Source organism: Bombus terrestris, chromosome 7 (genome assembly GCF_910591885.1).
Source record: "Bombus terrestris chromosome 7, iyBomTerr1.2, whole genome shotgun sequence".
NCBI lineage: Eukaryota > Metazoa > Arthropoda > Insecta > Hymenoptera > Apidae > Bombus > Bombus terrestris.
In genome coordinates this window covers 16,161,087-16,179,824 of record NC_063275.1, presented here as the reverse complement: position 1 = coordinate 16,179,824, position 18,738 = coordinate 16,161,087, and the positions used below count along the sequence as shown (strand labels likewise).

The 18,738-nt window shown below is 44.2% G+C and overlaps 1 protein-coding gene across 4 annotated transcripts in view; it reads left to right on the top strand.

Moving 5' to 3' along the window:
• The window catches only part of LOC100644761 (3-phosphoinositide-dependent protein kinase 1), a 404,120-nt gene that overhangs the window by 147,449 nt on the left and 237,933 nt on the right, over positions 1-18,738 (top strand). The window lies entirely within an intron of this gene.

Below are 18,738 nucleotides of genomic sequence, written 5' to 3'. Positions count from 1 at the left end.
ATCGTAATCGATTTGTTGGCCTGGAGAGTCGACTTCCATCGATCGGCTATCAGTTTCAGTTCCGAGAAGTGGTTAAAAATTGGCCGCGTAAAAATATCTTCCGCGACGACCCACTTTTGCCCGTTGATGCGTCGAGATTGCATCCACAGCGCAGGAATACGCCATTGCTCCCGTCCTTTCCTCTTCCGCAATATCGCCGTTCGCCCGATTTATATTAAATATCCGACTGTGCTCGATCTCGACGAGGACTCGCGCACGTTCGGCACCGAGCGGCGAATGCAATTACCAGCGCATCGATGCCGAAACTAGGCCAGCCCCTAAGAGTGCCATTCTCCCCGCGAGGGTGCGGGCTTGCCAATCGGATGGTCCTAACTAGGGGATGAATAGCGTAGCACTTTTCGACGAAGAACAGATTAAACCATACCTTTTGATATGACGAATGAATTGATATAATAACTGGTATATTTCTCTTTCTTTTCTTTATAGATATAAAAATTGGAATAAGAGGGACTTTGCGTCGATGTTAGAATTTGCAATTAAACAATGATTACAGAACAATATTTAAAGGTTCCTGTTTAAGTTCACTGAGGAGAAAATACGATGGATCAAGCTCAAGTTGTCTATTGTTAGAATATAATAAACGACTGCTATGGATTTCCTGAATTACGTAGCTTTCACATTTATCGAAATAGGTTATGAACCATAAACGTCTGGTATCTGGGCCGATTTTTAGCGCGTGCATTCTCCGTGGCAAGGAAGTCTCGGTAAGACCACCCTCTCTTCTCACCACCCTCTCGTGGGCCTTCAATTACTGCAGGGACGACGCGACACCCTCTCCTTGCTTCTTCGCGACAGGTAGCGCGGGCCTGACGTAAAGTATGACGCGCGGAGTAATTTTAACTACGCGATGCAGCAGGCCTGAATTGTTGCTACCAGCAGCTTCAGACATATTGGACTAATTCACGTCATTCGGGCGACACTTATTAAACCCGGGAATGCCGTCAGCCTTAATCCTCGTAGAATGCAAGATGAGCTGCACGCTAAGGGACGGGGATTAAAGGAGAGGAAAGGCGATGGAGAACCGAGGGAACAGCTCAGAGAGGACGTGATAATCTCCGAAGCGAGTCGTTCTCTGGCAAAGTCCTGGCGAACTTTCCGCCAGAGTTCTTCACCTCTTCTTCCACTCTACTTTCGAATAATGGAGCCGCCCGCTAGTTTCGTTCAGTCTGCCGACGAATCGTTGATTGTCGTTCTAGATTTTTCGTTATCCTTCCTTATCGCGATGTTCTCTGCGTCAAACCGTGGTATAGAAAGAAATGTGGTGAACGAGTCCACGTGGTTCGTTGCGCCTGATGATTCTGTCGTTATTCAAATTGAGATGACTAAAGCTGATATATGAATTCGTCACTTTTCTTTTTGGTAATGTTTAGCTGTTGCAATTGTTTCGCACCAATCCTTCTAAATAATAACGCATGGTGTTATACGACATATACAAGGTGTTTCAGAATGTTGATGGCAAACTTCAGAAGCCTTTCGTCGAAACAAGCAAGAAAGTTCTGTTCGTTCTACAAAATATCACTGATTTCAGAGTTATAAGACAGTTATCCAGAATATAGTCTGTATGTTTCATATTCCCGTTCTCAATCGTTGTTGAAGAACCAGAACTTGGTACACGCAACTGTAGATACGAGGTTCGACAAGAGTACGAAGACGAATTAAAGGGGACGACACCGTGGCCGGGAAAAGAGCGGAGCCCCGTAATAATTGCTCTGCTTTGGACTACGGTAACGAAGGCGAAACAAAACGCTGCACGATATAATCGCTGAATAATAATCGGTACGTGCGTCGTTATCGGGCGAGGATAACGAGCGCTATCGTTAAGTTTTAATGAGCGCTAGCCCTAAATTAATATAACGATCCTCCCGCGGACCGTGACGGACCGCGCCGCGCCGCGCCGGAGTCCCGTGACGTGACACGGTGACCACACCGCGTGACGACATTACCTTCGCGGGACGCGCCTACCTACGTTTCCATTAATGCCCGACAATTGTCGCAATTACCTCTAAATTATTAATTAATTGCAGTGCTGTCCGCCGTATAACACGTTACTCTTCCCATCCTCTCTGGCATCAATATCTACGCCCGTTTCCAGAGACGATTTCTCCTGTGTTCGACGCGGTTGTTAATTCGCAAGGCACTGGCCCGCACGAATCTTAACTTTGAATCAACTAGATTTGAATTTTGCCAAGTTAAAATCTAATAATTCTCGAAATTATGGTAATTACTTACTAAAGTTCCATGATGGATCGCGTATGCTTCCCCCTTGAAGTCATCCCACGCTTCGTTTCCACGATACTCTTTGTTCTAAAAATCCAGCCATTCGAAGAATCGCGCGTGAGCTATCGATGTCAATTAACGACGAGGCATGTTCGTTGGTTAAAGTTATCCGTCTAGGTAATTAATGATTAATTGAAGGATCGTCCCTTAAAGCGGCATGGTTCACGACTCGACCAACACGCTTCTTCGTCATCGCTGAATCGGCTCGGCTAATTGGCTGTAATTAGCGCGCTGCCCACTCGATTCTTCGCGTTATCAGCAGTTCCCGCGATCGCTGTAGCTTTTGACAGGCAAATCGAACGCGTTCTGTTCAGAGATCCGGTTTCACGGAGTGGAAATTTCGCAGCCACAAACGTGTACACGAGAGCACGCGTGTGGAGCTCTAAATTCGAATTACGGTGGTCGAAACGATTGTCTTTTGGCTCTCGCGTGATCGTCGTTGAAAATTTTAACCGTGGAGAGTCTACGTGATTATATTGTCATAGAAATTGCTGGGACCCGTGTATCATTTACTACGAAAGCAAGCTAATAATGTAACATCCATAATTGACGATAGCTCATTACTGAAATTTCGACGCGTCATCATCGTCGCTGTACCTGCCACAGCTGTGAAGCCCGTACGTGTTATTATCCGATATTCTAACAGAATTACGAGTTTCAATATTATTATTAATAATGATAATAATCTGTTAGCCTAAAGGCATGATTTGCACTAGTTTTCTACCATTGAACTTAATGCAGATCAATAACTCTCAGAATTCGTTCAACGTTCTTCTTCAAGAATTTAATGTTCGTTAAACTGTGCAGAACGAAATCGCGAAAGAAACATAAACATCCGCTAACTTGGATCGTTCCGAGAGAATCGACTCTATAAACTGTGTCAAAGACCTAACCGCGGTTGTCGGGTACTTTCGTTAAATTTTGTCCTCCACCTGTTCCTCTTGAAGCAGCGAAAAAAAGATTAAAATTCCGACCTCGACTGGAAGACCCGGTAATCTAACAGCGGGAGTCGCCTCGTGACTTTGTCTCCCGCTGTTCCACCGCATTTTCAGCAACGTTTCGAGCAAATAAGAGTCGGGACACGTTCGTTCTGGTCATAAAGAGCCGCATCTGGAAAAAAAGCATCACCGGCGAATCTCTGATCCAGAACGTCGTTCAATTTAGCGGCGGTGCGACGGCGAGGTTAGCGGCGCGAGTAATTTCTTCGAGACGAAAGAATAGCCGGTTTAATTGCGTTGGGGCGCGGTCGGCCGAGCTTGTAAATAACATCAGACGCTATAACACGATTCGCAGTGGTCTAGCAAGGACGAGGGAAAGGAAGGGAGAACGCCGAGATCTATTCCGCAAGGGGGAAGAAGTGGAACTGAAAACGACCGGTGAGCCCAGCTCGAGATACTTCCTCCAAGTTAGGCACGTAAACTGTGCGGAGCTAACGTTAGCCTTCAGACATCGTTTCCGGAGGGAAGCCACCGACTTCCCTTCTTCTGCACCTCGTATGCTCGATCTTGTCCCCCTTTTCCTGTATACACGCGTGGCTAAGTCCCAGCCTGCGTTCTTCCTCCGGCCTTTTATCTTCTGAACGAACCTTCGAACATTGGAACCTCGTTTATCCGAACAGATCGGAGGATCAGGCAGTTCGGATAAGTGCGACCAGTTCCGATAACAGAGTCCTCTAGAGCTCTTCTTACTAGCTCGGGTAATAGGATTTCAACTTCTTCGACGTGCATATAGAATTTCCTTTGAAAATGTTTAATATTAGTTTTAGTCGACATTGACTATTATAGATGAAAATTTTTAATGAACTTATCGTAAACGTACAAGCTATGATTTTTCTCTTAATCGACTAAACTTGTTGGCCAAAATGTAGATTGTAATTCGTTTTTTACGTGGTAGATCAGACTGTCAGAATTCGAACATCGGGAAACTTCTTCTACTATTACCATATTTCCCATTTCCATTACCACGTTTGATGGATCATTGAAACGAGCTGTTTTATAAATAGCCGAGGTCTACTAGTCCAACTTCTTTTTCCAATAGTCGCTGTTTGTGACGTGCAGTACGCTCAGGTGTGACGTAGATGCATTTGTTTAACTTTTCACTCGCTGATTCTCTGTCAGGGATTAAGTGCATAGCGTGATTCAAGCTTCGACTCGATAATGGATGTTTGCGACGTAGATCCATAGAATGAAGTTTGCCTTTGCATAAACAGACTTGACAGATCTTCAGTACGAATGGAATTGCTGGGAATGCGGTGGCAAGATGTCGTGGATCTACCTCCATTACGTGGAACAGTCGCATAAAACTGGAAAGATGCTCGATCCAAATGAGCTGTAACCAAGTAGAAAAGAACTTTCTTCTTTTAATCCAAACGTCTCCAAACTACGAATAAACTTCCGCAATCATCTTCCACGCTCTAAAATAAAATGATACCACGATATGCTTTTTTCCAGTTTGGCCGGATCTTTTTTTTTCGATCAGGGCCACGCCAAGAGAGAGTTAGAGAAAGAGAGTCCTCGCATACATAATTCATGGAAAGACTTGCGGCGAAGTTGGTTGACATAACCGCGGCGTAACGCGTCGTAATGCGTCATAATGTATAATAATGCATCGTAGCCAGCGTAGCGTAATGCATGAAAATGGTCCTGCCGCGAGTGGCTTTCTTTATTTCATCGCCGCCATTAAATGCGCCGTGATTTCCTGCTGGCACGGTGTAATCTAATTTCGCGGCTTGCTCGCGCAATTATTGCCCACCCTCTGCCATTCTCTCCTACCCCGCGAGAAGGTTCGCGCGATACGTCGCTTTAATGGCCATTATTAGAACCGTATGGAACACGCTCCTGAAACTTCCTACGTGTAATTGTTGAAACTCGATCGTACAATCGTTAGTGTTATCGGTTTTTGGCGGAAAAGGTTCATGTCTACGAAAGATGCTATCTGTAAGCATACATATCTACATGGTTGTTTGGCTTCTAAAATGTTAATTACAGAAGGAACTAATCACGTATTTTATAGTACCAAAATTTACAAAAATAGAGTTAATCAATTTGACTTTTGAACGATTTGAATTATTTAGTCTGGTATTTTCAATATCGAAATGAATCGTCATCCCATAGTTTCATTAGTATCGAAGATCATGTGATAACCTTATTTCACTCGGAATCATATCGAGTAGATAGAATAATTTTTGTGCGGAATGTAAAGACGATCCCGACACAATGGAATGAACGGCGCATAGTCAAGCGGCCATTAATGCTTTGCCGTTTCGCGAAATAACGCGGCGTCGTTGCTCGTTAAATATGCTAATACACGGAAACTTAGAGTAAAGTATAGTTATTAGGGTCGTTCAGATCATAGCGAGGAAGCAGAACGACAAGGAAGAGACAGAGGGAGAATATATATATATATACCTATCGTGCTGTTCTCCCCCGTTTACGACGACAAATAGCTTAGAATAATTTAGGTGTCCGCCAGATACAGACCAAATGTTTATATTGCGATAGCACGGTGGTCAAACATTGTTCGAAAGTGTAATATTGAACGATCAAACGGCGTGACGGAGATTTCTAACTCGAAGCAGCATAATTTCGTATTGATGCGCAAATACATTGTCGAGCGATTCGCGAACGCTTATCACGCGGAAAATTGCAGGAACACCGTAGTTTGCGGAAACGAGTTTACTCGATTATCTCGACAGATTGCAACGATAAATCGAGTCGAAATTGCGGTTTATGTTCTCGTTCTGTGTCGTGATTACACGAACGATCTGTATTTAGAACGGCACAAAAGAAATCGAGTGACCATTTGTTGTGTACGACGTTGAGCTCGCGACGCTTTCTAGAGTCGCGAATGCGATTGAAAAACGAGATGATCATCAAGATCGGATATCAACGAGGATAGCAGGGAAGATCGAGGAGTAGCGAGAATGAATTTCGATTCGATATTACTGCGAGCGAAGTCGACGCGTAAATGCAACCAAGTCTGTTACTCGAGACGCGCGGTGTCCACGTGAGCGAGAAAATGCATTGCAAACATCAATAGGGGCACAGTGTCGCAGAAGAAAAAATAACCTGCCACGTGTAGAACGATACAGACACGTGTGAAAACTTGTGCGCACCATGTTCCTTGTTACTGTACGAAACTCGATGGCACAGTATAATCCACCTCCTTTTTGGTGTTAACACTAACTTGACCTTAACAGAACACTATACAATTGTGAAGCTTGTTGTTGATTAGAATGTACTTTGCTTGGATAAATCCTAATGTATATAAGACGCCAACAGTGTCACAACTAAAACACAGATACCTGCATTAGTGTACAAGTTGAATTTCAACGCCAGCAACTTTTAACACCAACAAATTCAACATTAACAAAACAATGCACAGCATGTTTAGAATTTCTTGTACAATGAATAATACAGTGTATATATTTACGATTTTATTAACACATAGAATTAATTCCATGGCTGGACGGGAGGGTAATACCGTGAATCGGCATCCACTGTTCAGCCATTTTCGAAATTTGAGAAGAGTATAAATTCCTATGGAGGAACGATCATACTGTAGAGATCTATGTGGTACAGTATTAAAGAAACGCATAGAGATCTAGATATTTCCCCTCTACATATTTCACGCAATGCTTGTTAACCAATACGCTTCGCGAAGAGCGCTGCGGTGTGTTTTAATATTATTGTAGACACACATTGACTTTCCCATGGGAATCGTTAAGTTAGCAACTAGCGTCACTGTACCCCTGTTTAATCTTCTTTTTTGGCCTAATTTCGCACTGAGGCTCGCGAGGACACCGTTCTGACGTAAATGCTAGTCTGTCTCATGGGATTCGAATTTCAATGGTCAGCAAAGAGCATTTTATTTTCAGCAACATAGTTCAGTCTGTTTATCAAGAAATGGCCCATAAAATTGTAATTCTTTATTGCCGTTACATAGAAATTATTTATAAAATAAATTCATAAAATAATCTCCGATCAACTTGTGTAATATTTTTATTCGATATTGTGAAATATATTAGCACGTGTATCGTTTCTTCTCAAAGCTAAGTTGCTACTTAAAATAATTCAGTCTTTTATTATAAAAGTATCAACACGATCAGAGAAGATTTCAAAGGTTAAAACTGACAAATTACAAAAATAATATTCAACTATCGTTCCTTGGCAAGATAATAATTTGTAAACCTCCAAGTAGCTTCTCGCCTTTTTGGAAAACTTTTGTAAGCTGTATCACTATTGTAGGACGTGTATGAGACGGACAAAGGTAATATCTTAAAGGAAAATCAATACGAAGTTGTCATATCAGCTCCAGAATTTAGCCTTTTACTTGGAAAGCTAAAGTTTCGTGTCGCGAGACAAATCCTGTAGCACGCTCGCGATGCAACGCGACAATTGGATCGGCAACTCTAGCATCGCGCGTTGCTTGGTCTATTAATATGCTAGAAGCGCGTGCTATAAATTCTATTTCAAACCAACCCCGAGAGCATCCTTGAGAGGCAAGGACAATCGATCCGCCATCCCCGCGAGGCGCACGCGAGCCACACGCGAGCGGCGCGTATATTCGTTCCCGTAGATCGTCACGGCGACTCTTTCTGAAATATTCACCTTTCGTTCCCGCGTCGATTGGCCCTGTCTAATTCCTCCCTCTACCTCTCTGTTCACCCCTGTTGCTTTTTTCACGAACTCGTCTCCGAGATTGGACTTTGAATTTTTATGGAAGCACTCGGCACCGCCAGTGTTTTATCCCGTCTTTTCTCTTTTTTTTCATAAGATTGAATCGTGTAAAATGTACGCACGTTGCTCACAGATTGGCAGTGGCAAGTGTGGAAAATTTTGTCGCCATGTTGCTCAGACGTATAGGTAATTGAATAAAAATTTCGAATGACTTTCTGCGTTTTGAAAGTGTTCCTGAATATAGCTAAGAATTGCGTTTTACGACGTTATCCTGACGGAAGAACAGTAAATGGCGTATAAAATTATTACTTTCGTAGCGAAGCAGCGATTTTACGAACGCTCGTCGCGGTCCCGCCATCACAAAATGTCCTTTCGTGATTTCATTCGATTACCGAGCTAAAAGTTCGCTGTTAATCGCACAAGCTATTCCACTATCCTATCTCAAAAGGTCCCTTCTAATATCGTGTAACATCGTCAACAACAGTGTACCATTTATCTCCGGGTAAGTTGATCGAAGCGAGCGAGCGATCGCGAAAGACAATTTCGCGTGATCAAATCCTCATCCGTGAACGGGGCGCACGTTCATATCTGTCAATGGCCAGCCAGACAACGACAAAGCGACGCGGAAAATCGGCCGTGTACGCGATAGAAACCGAATTACCGATCCCTTTGACAGAGTCCATTAGCATCGACTGGCTCCGATTGAAGCTACCCAAATTTGCTACCAGTGACGTCAGACTTCCTGCCCATATAGTTAACACTCTGTCGCGGCATGTATACGTGATACAGAACAACGTCATACGTAATTCAGAGAGGCAAGAAAACACGCGTGTCTGCACGCATTGCGCGCGGAACTGGCGGCGAAACGGACCTATTTATAGCGAGCGTACACGGGTGTACGAACGGGACTTCAATTAGCGAGAGTAACCGCAATTTGCTCTTAGTACTTGAGCAGCGGCCGGCGTTCAATGATAGCCTCGATCACGGCCAATTTGTTGATGAATTTTCGTATAATAGTCGATCCGTTAATTACATAATGCCATGCTCTGGCTGGGAAAGTTAACGGTCGATTTTGATGCCTGGTCATTTTTCGTCGGCCACGCGAACCTACCGTGGCCCACGATTTAATTATTATTCTTCGACTTGTTTGTAGTAGTATCGACGGTTGCGCATCGAGCTCCGACTTTACCCTGACAATAGTGCACATGGTTACATGATTAAAATTGATTTCGAACTCCACCCGCATTGACCACTCGAAAACCTCTCTCGACTGTCTCTGATCAATTTTAATGCGCGCCACTGGTTACAAACGTTTCTCTGCGGCGAGGAACACAGAGAGGGAGGAGCTCTTGCCGCGCTACTCGTAACCCCTTGATTTCCGCGCTCTCTGTTGGTCGATTTGAATATCGCTCGAATATCGCTCGAAACTTGATGGAATTTAATTAATGAAATAACTACATATATCGATCGTGACCCGTGCGTTTTTGTTGCGCAAAAATGTCGAATTGCAAAATTTTACGCGATAAATATCTTCTAATTCTTGATCGACACGCTCCTGTGCTTTTTTAATTCGTCCAATTTACTATACGAAACTTGCTAAATTAATTACAATTACCGCAGAAAGTAAACGGACGAGATACGGTTCTCGATTGCAGGTGCACGCGAGCACGATCCTCGCGTCCAAACGGAGGGGTATCGCGGTGGTATCTGGCGGCATTGCGGCGATGAAAACAGCCGGAAATATGAAATAGCCTAACAGTAACATTACGCGCTGGCGAGTTTCCTCGTGCCAGAGAAAATGGCGCGTTAACAGAGTTCGTTACTCGAAACGATGCGTAGAAAAAGTAGCGATCACAATCGAAAGATAGCACTGCGAAACGTCTTGCGTGTAAACACGATTCCAATGAAATTGCCAATTAATCTGTAAACATGCAAGCCAATTAATCCGCACTGGTCGAGGCTGGCTTTCGTTTACGAACAGCTGAGCGGAAAACGAATGAACTGATTACTCCGTGTCGCGAGACGAAACGTATTACTGTCACACCATTTAGTTCGCTCCGCATTACGAACTGATCTCCAATCTCTGAATAATCTCCATTCGATAATTGAACTACTTAAGAGATAGATACACTGGTCAGCTGCATAAATTGAGAAGCAGGAAAAAACGATGATGTAACGATTCGTAACAGTCTGTATCGTCTGGTCGATTAATTTTGTTGCTGTTCGAAGCTGGCATAAAAGCATAAAAAGTATTTCGCTGATCTCACCTAGCCAGACATCGGATACACATGGAGGTACGCCGATTTCGGCATGAATTTCGTTGGCAAGAACGATCAGCTAGACGATCGGTGAATAGAAACCGATGTTATGAGCGGAATATTGAAGATCAGAAGGGACCATCCCATCGAAGTGACTTTGCCTTGCTAATTTTAACTCGATTTGAATTTCTTTGAACGAGTCGCGGTCCAAAGCCGGCCAAAACCGTCGGTATACTTTGACTGCGAGACAACTCTCTCCCCGGAATACGGAAACGACGCGACGAACTTCACGGTCTCTTGTTCGTCGGTTCCCTCGCTATCATATTCGTTTCATCTTTATTCCCCGGATAGTCGATGAAATAACAAACATAGCGCACATTTTCCTAATTACCATCGTCCTCTCTTTAGTACCGTGTAATCTCTTAATGTCCGTTCCCTCGAAAGACAAGACAAACGATCGAATTTATCGGCGCGAATCGCTGCGTATCGTATGGAGGTGGGGTAAGCAGAAAATTCAGGCGTCCTCGAGAAACAATTTGTCCGATAGAAACATAGATCACGTGACCGCGTAGCTCGCCACGGAGGAAGACGAAGAACCAACGAGTCACGAGGCAAATCATTGTCACTTAGGGTCGAGGCGGAGGCCCACGGAGGATGTTGTTATGTTTCTCGTGATTTCATCATTAGGACGCCACTCAAGCACTCAATTCATTAGCTCGTGTCGCGACTCGGTTTGACTGGACGCATCGCGACCGACTAACGTCAAACCATGGAGGGAAAGAGGGAAAGAGAGTAAGCAGAAGCGAGGTCAGCGTCGAGAGAGCGAACGCCGCACCGTGGCACCGGCGAAAAGGCAGACAGAGAAGCGTCATGTCGCTCTGCCTAGCACGTTCTGGCACTAAAGTTATGCTTCTCTGCCTTCTATCTGTTTCCTGGCGCCGTCATACCCCCTGCAAATGGAATTAATTTCGATCGTCGATCGGTCAGTTCCATAGACTGATTCACGAGCATGTGATCGTCTCCTCTCCAGCTCGGGTCAAGCAATCTCGTTGAACTCGTGTATCGTCATCATCGCTGCCTCTCTCGTCTCGTGAATCTTTCGATCGTAGCTCGACTTCCAAGACAGATGCTGGACGATTGCGAGCAAAAACGGTTCCCACGGTTAAGTCGAAGCGGTTAAAGAAGACATGCTTAATGGGAGCATGTGCATCGAAGAAGCAGATGGATCGACACCGCGTATTAATTAGGTACGGTGTTGTACGTGTACAATTATAATTAATATGTGAGATTATTCTTACACCTTAACTGCGTATCTTATAACACGTTACGTTACATACGTGCACATGGTTATTCGATCGTAAGACAGATGTTAATCTACCGTATTTGGCCTTACTACCATATGAAGACATTTTCCTTTAAAACAAAATAATATTTGCCATTCGAGAAATAAGGAAAATAGCGAAGACACATTTGTTTAACGAGGAAATCTGCGAGATAAAGGAGTCGCTCTTTACACAACCTAATTCCCGGAAGGCCCAATATAGTTGGCAGAGAGTAAGACAACGTCTTCGAGAAACTTCACTTTCTTGTCTGGTTGCCCGTAACGCGGTCGGTTTGTTCGGATTCCGGACGTTCATTCCGCCCAGGGTACATGGCCGCTAAAAATTAACGAGCTCGCGTGTACCACGGGAGATAGGTACGGCTCCTTTCCCGGTCGAGGAGTCGCGTATCTTCGTTTCCTCGTCACTCGAGCGGCGGTTGTCTCCTTTTGCCGCGTGTCGCTAGATTTATGTCGACAGCGGGCCCCGTTGCCTCTCCTCTAATAAATATGCCGAGCTTTTATTGCAAGGAAGGAGAGAGGACCCTCAGTGAAACAGGAAGCGACAAAGAGGAAGAGACAGGGAGGGCTGTGAGGGAGAGAGGAAATAGCGACAAGTGCGTACGCATTAACGGTGCGTGACTCTGGCGACACGCGATAAATGCAAATTCAGGGGAACCATCCGTGAAAATGGTACCACGTGGCGGTGGCTGATACAGCGATGGCGGAGGTGGTGGAAAGGCGAGGAAGAAGGGAAAGGGAAGACCTGCCACCGATGGACACGGTCCTCGAAACGCGTGCCAGTGTCCGCAGGGGAAACAATTGATCTTCGCTGTGTATTAAAACGCGACGGCCGTGTGTTGTGTCCTAATTCTTGCCCCGCTCGGCCTCGTTAAATAATACGGATGTTTCGTGACGTGCGCCACGCATGCAACTGCGCGCCACTGCGCCGTTGATCGACCGAAAGTGGAATGACATAGTGTTTGTCAGACGCTATCCCCAGACTGCTCGTTCGATCCAGAAATTAATTTCTCTTCCTTTTGGCTCTTTGACTACATGTGAAGTTACTATAAGCGAGAACCTGTACCTGGTTTTCGCCTATGAATCGCGTACGACTCGCTGGCAATAACAACTAGCATCTCTAAGACGGCTGTGACTTTAAAAGATCCCTTCAAAGGAGATTTCAAACTGTTTAAAAATGATGTGTTTTGTTTTGTTTTGTATGGAATTATTATTGATTTTATGTATTCGGTACATTCGGAAAGTAAATGTAGGAAGTTCGATCTTCACGTTGGAACTCCATTCGCCGGAGAAGTCCGTGCATGCGCGTAGTTGCTAACACACGATGTCATGCGCGTTGTTTACGATGCTACGAAATGTCAACGCGGCACGTTGTCAAATATGCCGATCGATAGGCGCGATCGAGGGAGTATCCGCTTGGATTCCGAGAATTTCGCGCTACGACGAAACGATTCTCGCCGATGCATGGGACGGTAGGATTCAGTAGTATGCACCCGTCTGACCAAAGTTATCGTCCATCTGGAGCGATGGGATGTGCGATTGGAATTCCCTACGGAGAAGATTTGCATTTCGTTATTATTGCACTGGATATTTTCGTGGAGTTTCTTGCGTTCTTTTATTACTTTATGAGAAGAATCGTATTTCTCATATCCCGCAGTGAGTGTATTGCATTCCTGTAACTTTTGGAATGTCTTTCTTCGTACGATTGCATATTAATAGAAGTGTGCGATAAGTAATAGAGCTATACAACCAAGAAACCTTGGTCTTAAACACGACTTGTATGATCTTTGACCTTCTATGATCTAACCTTTTATAATCTGTACATAGCCTTAAAATAACCCTAAAATTACCTTTAACGATCTTCGAATTAGAAAGTTCAGTCTCGGTGTGGAATTACATTCTTCCTTGAAACGAACAGTTCACAATCGCAAGAACTTTGAAGATGCTTTAAAATGGAAGAGAAGAAATCTGTTGCGCAACTCAAACACTCCACGTTCGACGAAACAAAATCCACTGAGCCGTGCAACGGCTAGCAAAAAGTTTCCTATCGAAACACAAGGAAATACGCTTAATCGTGTTCGTGGCCAGCGGATGCTATTTCCGTAAATTTGCAATTGTAAGTTACAATTCGGGATACGAACGAATCTCGTGGAAACTTGGTCGAATCTCGTTACCGGTCGTCTACGCGCAGTCGACGTTTCATTTAACCCCCTGTGGTCGACAAACTACACCAGAATCGAGTTTCCATCGAGGTCTAGCTTCTTCATTAGCATTTTTCGGTCCCAACGACAACTGTGTTCCACGTCCAACTAAAATCTCGAAAGCTTTATCGTTGCGATTAACAGATTCGTAATTCGCATTCCATCGATTCGATACTTCGATTCAACATCTATTTTTATCTAGTACAATGAAGACGAACGTAATACGTATTTGATTAAACACGAATTACGGACCATACCAAATCCTCTTCGTCCCTCTTTCTCTTTGTAGTACGACCTACCAACTCTCGAGGCAGGAAAACAGGAAAACAAGCCAGCAGTGTTTCATCATCCGAAATCTGCGTTCGACAGCAATCGTCAAGTGCCCTGTTTACCATTGCATCAAGTTAATCATGGTCAGAGAGACGTACGTGAGGCTGGCCCGCGTCCAACCAGCGAAACAAGAGGCGCACCTTGCGACAGCAAACAAGTTTACCCTGTGTGCATCGTCGAACGTATACAGATTGGTAGAGACTGGGCGTTGTCGGCCGAGATAAGGGCAGCTACTAGCCATTGGTCCAAAGCGACGAAACCGCGCAATCACTAGCAAACGATCGCTAGCAACTTGCCGCGTTCACCCACTCGTCGATAGAGCCACGTCAACATCGTCGTTGTACTACGACGTTCACTTGTGAAAGAAATTCGATTCAATGGAAATTGAAATAGGCACAGCGTTGAAATTCTCGGTGTGTAATGTCGGGGTGCAACGGGGGAGCAAGTCAAGTCCGGAAAAGAGAAAGGCATGGAGTACAATGGAGAGTGACATGAATGGAATAAACTCGTCTACGTAGAAGGGAAGCACGATGATGGCCCACTGGATAAGAAACTAAGCGGAATAATAACATTGTTTAGCTGGTTGTACTTAGGAAATCCCTACGATGCCTAGGAAATGCGAAGGAAAGAGAATTTTCCTGCTACTGGCTGACTGATACCAATTCAGGCTGACGTTTAGTCAGGACCACTGACTTTCACGATATTGTATTTTTATCTTATCAGAGTGCATATTTGAAAGCTTCTTGCGCATATCCAGAGAAACAAGGATGCTACTTAGAAGTAGGAACGCACAGATTGAACAGTACAACCTGCTCGTTCAGATTATTATCTCTTTGCTGGCATTGTTCGGACAGGGTCAGTTTGCTTTCAAAATGCTCGTGTTTGCGAAGCCGGTACGTGACCAGAAACCCTCTGAATTTCGATATCAGCCTCATTTTTCCAACCACTGGCAGCGCATCAACTGGCAATATTTGCCAGCCCTACTCATCTCAGCGATATGATACGCGGTCATCGAATCGATTTGGATTCGTAAGTACGTATTGAATTCGAACGCATCAAGCGTTCGTCCGTTTTCCTCCTTCCTATTTGTTCTTTTCCTTCGTTCGAACGTGTCTCGTCGATCAGTCGAATCACGAACGATCCCCTCACGCGACGAGACTCGACAGATTTCGTTTTATCGTATCATGACTTTTGCTAATAAAGTTTGTTTCGCCGTGCTAACTTCATCGAGATGATCCATCAAATCTTTTCATATTGTTAGTCTTCGATAATGTAACATATTCGATTTAATTCTTCATTGACTTTAATGATTCTTTCTCGGAAGAGAAATGAAAGTTAAATCTCAATTTCTACGTCTATAAGACTCCACGTGTTTATTGTTCTTCAGAACGATGTGCATCACCCTCGGGCAAGTGTAATTATTACCAATTAAGCATTTCCTATCCACATTATTAACCTATTGCTTCGTAGTCCTCTTCAATTACCATCGACTCTGTCTCAGGCCAATAAATCATTCTTTCCATTCATCGTTCTTTCTTTATCTTTCGAACGAGGACCACACCACGTACGCAAACGATCGTTTGCACGAAGAGCGAAAACGAATCGCACGATGTAGGTCGCGAATCTTCGCAGAGGTCGACGCAATTATTGCGTTCGCGGACTCCACGAAGATTCATGATCTTAATATAGAGGCGGGCGATATTTACGATCAAAATGGCGGTTCTTTTGAGCTCGAATTTATCACACTCGCTCGTTCCGCGTAAACATCGAATTTCCGTAATTGAACGGCCATCCCCGTGGCCACGAATTCTTTGAAGCTGCAGGATATAAACTTCACAGTAAAATTGATAGAAGCATGGAATTGCTTTCAGTTTGATTGCACGACTGCTGAAACGTCTAATTACCGACACCGAATTGCAATGCGCTGGCTGGTTGAGTTTATGGCAGAAATATCGTCCCTTCTTCCATCTGAAAGTTATTTCCTTTTTCATAGCAGAGAACGTATTAAATTGATCCCGTCCCGATAATTTGCAATTCACTTTGCGAATATTTCCCTTGATGCAAAGTGTTTTGAGAAATATTCAGTCTTATTGGGAACAAGCTGATACGGTTAAATAGAACCACGTTGTGTGTTGCTCACTGCTTTAAAAGGTTACCGGGTCAGCAATATACGTACAGTATCAGAATGTATGTGGAACATTCGAGAACAACATTTCGACGATGTTATCGGATGTAAAAATTGTGTTTTCTGTCATCAGCGAGACGCGTTTTTCTTGAAACATGATGAACCGAATACAATGAAGAATCGCTCGTAACCAAATTATAACAAATAGCTCAACACAAGCAAACTCTTGAACCAAGGTCGCTCTCTCTTCTATGATATATAATAGTAACATCATGTTCTATATATCACGTATATTGTATACAACAGCATATCGTGCACTGTCCATACTGTTCCTCTATCCACCGATATCTCTACATCAATAATCCATCTTTGCTGTTCCACTATTCCACTCGTACTCGCCATTTTGTTTTCTTCTTTACATAACCTCAAAGTTTGGCACGTTCGGTGTGGCCGATAATTGAAACACGCAACAACGGTCGATTCATCTCGGAACTGGATTAATTATCCGAGCGAGACTCGGAATTAAGAGGAACGCTTGGTCGTTAAGCGGAGCACGTTAAGGAAGAAGGAGAAGAATAAAAAAAAAAAAAGAAAAATAAAAAGATGGTTAACTTGCTCGATCTCGAGGTGGAGCACGAGAGCGCGCAAGTATTAATTTAACCGAGCGTACGCGAAGCCGGTAATCGCGAATGCGTATACACGGGCTTCCGGTTTCCGGTGGCGAGGAGGCAACCTGAAGAAGGCGTTGGAGAATCACGAGACAGAAAGAGGGGGGAAAGACGTAGCGTCTCGCGTTGCGAACGGAAGTTGAACCGCTTGGACAAGTTCGGGACCGTCCGTTAAACGCGATTCCTACGCGATTCCTACGCAGTACTTCCGGTTTCCGGCTCGTTAGTCAGTCCAGTACCGTGCACCTCCTTCGCTGCTCGTCATACTCGACATCTTTCCCGTGCTCGCTTCGCCATGCCAGCTTCCTCCACGCGATGCGATGGAGAGAACGTAAATTCCATTTCTCGATCCTCCTCCAAATGAAGTATTTTAGATGGAGACTGATAAACGTGATAATTGAACATGCCAGGTTTAGTTTATACGTGCTAGAGTTTATGGTTAATCGTAATCTCTCTGAATCTCAGTGCAAACAAGAATTAATTAGACTGGAAAGACGCGTGCGAAACGAGATTATTGTCCCTTATAAAAATTCCCCAGAATCACGGTATTCGTGCACGAAAACGTTTTCTACCTTGATAAAAGGAACTAAACTGGCCGTTCTTTTTTCTTTCCTCTGTACTTTTTTGCAACTAAACTACGGCCACGATACTTCATGCCGTATTTATGTTGAGAGAGGTAACGAATTGCTGGCCACGGTAATACGCGCGGCTTATTTTGCGTCGTGTACACTTTTTGTTAGTCGACCGTGTACACGCTGCTACAAATATTACGAGCTCCTAAGGATAACGAGAAAAAATATGACCGAAAACCACAGCCAGCCTAATATCTCCAGCTTTTTATTCCAGCAACAAACAGACTGTAGCGTTGTTTCGTTTGATAATCGAAATCTATGCTCGGTTTCGCAGGAACAATTTACGCTTATTGATCCAGGAGATTATCATCGCAAATCACACCGGAAAATAATACAGCGTCATAAATCGGTTAGGAGGGGGGAGGGGAGGAAGCAGGAAACGCTCTTAGAAACTGCTATGGGGGAAATGCTACAATTCGTTATGCTTTCATTGTATTTTTCCCCACGGAACGACGGAGCAACGTCTATCGGAACACACGACCAGATTTGTAGTATGTACATTAACGCACATCTTCTGTTTGGAATATTTAACGCGTCCCATTTGCTCTGTTCGCTCAATTTGTCCACCCCATTAGATACGGGATGGTATCTATAAAGAACCGTATAGAAATAAATCAATTCGACCTCGATGTATTACAGCCTCCCATATGCCCTTCTAATCTTTCCTTAATTGAACGTCGTTTCGTTCTCTACTTTTATCAACTTCATTCGCCAAGAACGGTGCAAAATGCAAATTCTATGAGATTAATTCTATTCGTCTCATAGAAGGAGAAAGGTAAAGAAAATGAAACGAAACGAGATACAAGAAACAATTTGACGATCGTGTCTCATTTTTTATCGTCCAGAACGATCACACTCGAACGAGAGGTCGTTGGCAGTGTGCGTTATAGTGTTTTTGAACGGAAACCATCTTTTCCCTCGACGCGCGACGCCATAGCCTACCCGGCGGTCGTTACGGAGCGTCGACGAAAGTTTACGGCGAATAATCGCCGTATAAAGCATGGACGGAATTACTCAATTTGCATGATGCAGTAGTTCGATGGAAGTCGACGACGGTAAGCAACGCGTATGCTTGCACGTGGCACTACGGAGGAAGTATTAAGCCGGGGACTCGTGAATTGCTTGCTCGCCGGTGACTGATTCGCCGTCCAGTAAAGCTGCTCTGCAGGC